The following is a 5,586-nucleotide window of genomic DNA, read 5'->3' as shown; positions in this document are numbered from 1 at the left end:
TAAAAGTTCTTTAAAGTAAACAGTACTGAGTAAACTGGATATACATACAGGAAAATGAAAATTGTCTACTCCACAGGATACAGAAAAGTCAATCCGTGATGCATTATATATATCTGAATGTGAAAATTAAATTAACAAAATTTCTAGAAATAACACACAATCTCATGGTACAAAGACATCTCTCAAACAGGATAAATTGTACTAAGCATATTGGAAAAGACTGATCAGTTAGCCTTCTTAAAATCTTCTAATTATCCAAAACTATTAAGAAAGAGAAATGACATGTTGCAGAGTGGAAGAAGAAATTTGCAATACATATAAGTGGCAAAAGACTCATATTCAGAATATACTTTTCAAATCATTAAGAAAAAGAGAGATTCAGTAGTCCAATGTTTAAGTGAGTAAAAGTCTTAAATAGACACTTCACAAAAGATAATACCAAAATTGTCAATAACCGTAAGAAAAGAGACTCAAAAATTAACCCACAATGAAATACCATTATACTCTCACTCAAATGGAAAAAATAAGAAGATTGGAAATACTGAATATAAGTGAGGGTGTGGAACACCTGTAACTCCCTTGTGTTGGGTGTGTAAATAGATGAAACCATTTGGAAAGCTGCTGGCAGTATTTATCAAAGCTAAACATACACATGTCCTGCGGTTCAGCAAATCCACGCCCATGTATCTACTCAACAGAAATGTTACACGTGTCCCAAAGACACAAAAGAAGAGTCATTTCGCTGTCACTTAGAACAATGAATAGTGCAATAGTAAAAATGGGATGAATCCAATCCTTTCTTGATAACAGAACGGAAATGCAATTTTCAATATGATCACAAATAGAACCTGGTGCATCAGCGGAGATGGGATGAGCTGTGCTCCACACAACACGGGCAGACATCACAAACATAAAGCTAGCAACACACACCAAACACAGAACACACACACTGGATGACCGCGTTAAGCTCAACACCAGGGAAGAGGACGCTGAGGTTCCCAAGGGGAGGAGTATAGTCCCCCTTGGTGAAGATGGAGGCTCTGTGACTGAGTGGTCATGGGGGGAGACATCTGGGCTGGGGTGAGGTCTTACTTCTCCACTCGTGTGGTAAGTACCTGCTGTGTTCAGGGTACAATAAGTTAGAATGTTAAATTCCAACAAAGCATTTTGAAAAATCAGAGTGGAGTAGATTGATGAGTAAGGAGCCTCACCTGTTGATGCTTGACTGAGGACAGCTTCCAAGTCTCACCCCCTGCATTCCCCTTATGCCCATGTCTGGTCAGTAGACAAAACCACCAGATGCTTCCTCCTTTGGTGAGGGCAGGAGATTCAAACACCAAAAGCCCCTGCGTGTGTATGGGAACCTTCACAAGCCCCAGCCCTAACCACACTAGAAACTCAGTCTGGTCTCTTTTCAGACCGTTTTGGACCTGCTGGAGAGGACTGCCCTGCTCCCTGGAGACCTAATTATGTAAGTAATGAGACTTGTACACCCCTTTGGTGTATACGTGTGGTGTCATCAGTCTTGACACCTGAATCATATTTGGGGTGGCGTTATGGATTGACTGCTCGAGGGCCCCCCCCAAACTCAAACATTCTTGAAGCCCTAACCTCCACTGTGAGAGTAGTGGAACTCAGGTCTTTATAAAGGAGGTGATTAGGTGTAGCTGAGGCCATGAGGCCACCCTCATGATGCTGTTAGTATCATTATAAGATCTTTGTCTCTCTCCACATTCACACACCGAGGAAAAGCCATGTGAAGATACAACCAGAAGGTGGCCATCTGCAAACCAAGAAGAGAGCCCTTGCCAGGAGCTGTATATGCTGGTGCCTTTATCTTGGACTTTCAGCCTCCAGGACTGTGAGAAATAAATGTCTCTTGTTTAAGCTGACCAGAGTGTGGCATTTGTTATGGTAGTGCATGAACTGATTGAAAAGGGAGGGCAATCTCCTGCTCTTACATAGTACCTGAAATAATGTATTGAATGATTTCTAACAAGTATTAGAACAACAACAAAAAAAATCAGTGTTCATAACTGTGTGTATTTCCTTCTATCTGGTCCTTATATTTATATAAAAATAATTGGAGGCATGCACACCCACAACCACACACACACATGCATCTATATAGTGTCTGGATACAAAACAGAAACAGTATGTTTTAGAGAACTCACAAGAAATTGGGAACTGTAGTTAACTCTGAGGAGTGATAAAACTATTTAGTCACAGTAAAACTTTTTGTAGCATTGGCATTTTTCTTTTACTGTTTGTTTATTATTTCTCAATTTAAAAAAATAAGCTAAAGAAAAGCAAATACATTTTAGTCAATTCTTTAAAAAGTAAAAGAAAAGAAAAAGAGGAAGAAATGGTCATTGCAACAAATAAATAAAAGACCAAACAAAATGTGTGCAACAGTCTGGAATAGATGGCACACAGAAAACTTTTACTTTTGCAGGTGCTACAAAAAAAAGGCACACTGCTGAGGGGTTAAACATGCAATGACTCAGGTGAAAATGAAAATGCTCACATATCAAATGGCTAATTTTTATCTCTTCTTATCATTCTTTGCAAAATATATTTTCTAGGATATATACTGTTAATGGTATCACTACTTTCATCCTTCTGTGCACTTGAAAACTCAAATATGGAAAAATCAAATAAAATAAGTATAATCCAGAGAAGTCCTTGAGCATCTCTGGCAGTTTCTTCTTTCATGGAGGACATTTGGGCGGGTTTCTGCTTTGTGATGCTATGCTTCATAGTTGAAGTAACCAGCTAATCCAGCCCAGACTTAAACAGTGACTGAAGTTTGTGGAATGATGCTCACTTATTTCTAAAATAATGGGGCTAGAGCAGATGATCTCCAGGACCACTTCCAGACACAAGGACTCCACCCACATGACTGTCTTTTGTATGTATCAATATACCCAGCATTAAAAGATGCTGATCTTAGAATCATTCTGAGATAAAATACTCGAGAATCTTCAGGGGAACGCAGGTGTCATTTCCAGACATGTCTGGTTCTCTTTCCATTTCATTAAATATACCTTGCTGAATTTAAAGGTGCGTGTCCATCTCAAACTTTGGAGGTCAACTGCTTTCAAAGCAGAAATTAGCTTTATTTTCTTTCTAAAGATTTTGGGCAAAGCAACATTTGGAACACTCACATTTGGAAATTAACTTTCTGCCAAATACAGAAGCTCCCAGTTTATTTTCTCAATGGAATTCATTCAATCAAATAAATATAATTTATTCAAGGAACAATGTTGCATTTGTAGACTATTCCTAACTAAGGACTCAGTATCAAGTAAATTATATATATATATGTATACATGCATATGACATCAGTATATCATGAAAGTTTAAATGCAGAACTGAAAAAACTCTATGGTAAAATTAGTAGTATTTAATTTCAGTTCCAACATATATGCTGGAAACATAAAAGTATGATTCAGCTACCTCCTTAGTTTGTTAGGTGTCACACTTATGATACTTTATTTTACTTTTTTTTTTTTAATTTAGAAGGGGTGTTCAGAGATGGTTTAGAATACCTATATCTTAAGAAAATATATTTTCTAGAGACTTTTGAGATACTAGGTTTCTTCCCCTATATATTTACCTATCATGAACAAAGGCATTTATTTATACTATTTTACTGATCAGAGTGGAATGTAGTGAGTACTCTATAATTTACAACCGATGATATAAAAATGGTCTTTCTTTAAAAACTGTATTTTAAGCCAATCAACATTTCTGAAAAACAAACAAACAACAAAAACCAGAGAGTAAATATTGTGTTTGTGACTACTTTGGCCAATAATCAATAGATTAAAATAGAAGTTACACTGGCAGTTTTCTGAGCCTAGACCTTAAGAGGTAGACAGCTTCCACCTCCCATTCTGGGTCACTCACACTGGGGAAAGCCCACTGCAGTGTGAGAAGCAAGACCATACCAATTCTGCCATCCTTGGGCCACCAAAGCCCAAACTAGCCATGTGAAAAGCCAGATGACCAACCCCCCAACTGTCCCTGTCATCCCAGCTCAGGTATCATCTTCAGTGAAGGGTGAAGAAGTAGTGAAAGCCATCTTAAACATTCCAGCTTTAGCGGGTTAGTGGGAGGAAAGGAGTTAAAGAATGCAGCCATGGACATGACATATGACCAGCATCCAGCATCCGAGACCTGTCTAGCCACTAGAGCCACCCCATGTGACGCCCCAAGAGATAAGGTTTTCTCACAGGACCTGCCTGAATTTCCATCCACAAAACTGTGAGCATTATAAAAGGGTTAGTTTATGCAAGTGAGTTTTGGGGAGTTTTTTAAATAGCAGTAGGTAATCAAAGCCAAGAACTGTGTGGGAAAGGGTGGAGAGTAACCTGGGGGTATGGGGTGGGGCATGGAGGGCAGACAGAGGAAGTCCAAGCCAATCATCTTATTGTGACAGCTGAAATTTAAGAGAAATCTGGGTGCCAGAACTCACATTAATTCCCAATAAAATGACCCAAATAAAAAAAGTCAACAGAGAGAGAAAAGATGGCAGTGAAGTAGAGAGACGTGGAGTGCATCCCTCTCCACAGATGCATTGGGAATGCACGGAAGGACACAGTCATTCCCACAGAGAACCAGCTGAACACCAGCAGACGGCCTCGCACACCAGAAAGGGCTGCGGGGAGCCCGACATAGCCGGTAGGGAGGCATCTACGAGGGCTCAAAGAGGGTAAAGGGGCGGAGCTGTGGCAGACGGGAGGGAATGAGAAACATAGGGAGGGTCCGCAGCGCAGCTCAGCGTTCCCAGACCCAGACATCGATCCGCGGCTGAAGGGAGGGTCCAGGAGCGGGAACGTGGGAACCGGAGAGCTGGTTCAGGGTGAGAAACATTGTTGCCGGTAGGGTGACGGACCGAGAGGACAGGAGGGAGGAGGTCCACGTAGAGGAGTGCCCGTCCCTGAGAGCTGCCCGGCCATGATGGCGGCTGGAGGCTGCAGGCTCACGGGCACCGGGGAGGAGCCGCGGGTAGCCTCTCCCTCTCTTTCAGCGCCTATGCAACAGGCAGTGGAGAGACGCCCTGCGGGCCACCTAAGGCGCTCAGGGATAACAAGCACCCTCAGGCACTTGGGCGGGGCTAGATTAAAACCCCTTGCAATGCCAGCAGCAGGGAGGCTGCCGAGAGAAAAAAAAAAAAACAACAACAACAGCAACAACAAAAAAAAACCCCAAGAGAGGCCCAACTCTAAGACTTTCTGTTTACACCTGAGCCACCAGCGTCCCTCTGCAACAGGCACCTCCAAGCCCGACTGAAACAACAGTGCGCCACTGCTCACTCACTCCCAGGAGAAGGAGCCACTATTGTACCCTCTCCCTCCCCACACACCGACGCTTACAGACGAACAATAAAGGAACCTCTGCTGGTCACAGAATAATGCAAAAAAAAACCCAAGGCAAGGAGAAGGACACTTACAGCTGAGACGCTAAGGAAACAGAAGTACTAGTATCAATACCTATTGAACTGGTCCATTCTGGGATCAGTTCTGGATTTTTTTTTTTTCTTTCTCTCTCTCTTTTTTTTTTTTTTTTTTTGATTTATTA

This window comes from Hippopotamus amphibius, chromosome 2 (assembly GCF_030028045.1).
Source record: "Hippopotamus amphibius kiboko isolate mHipAmp2 chromosome 2, mHipAmp2.hap2, whole genome shotgun sequence".
NCBI classification, from domain to species: domain Eukaryota; kingdom Metazoa; phylum Chordata; class Mammalia; order Artiodactyla; family Hippopotamidae; genus Hippopotamus; species Hippopotamus amphibius.
The sequence above is the reverse complement of the archived record's forward strand: the minus strand, read 5'-3'. Positions refer to the sequence as shown.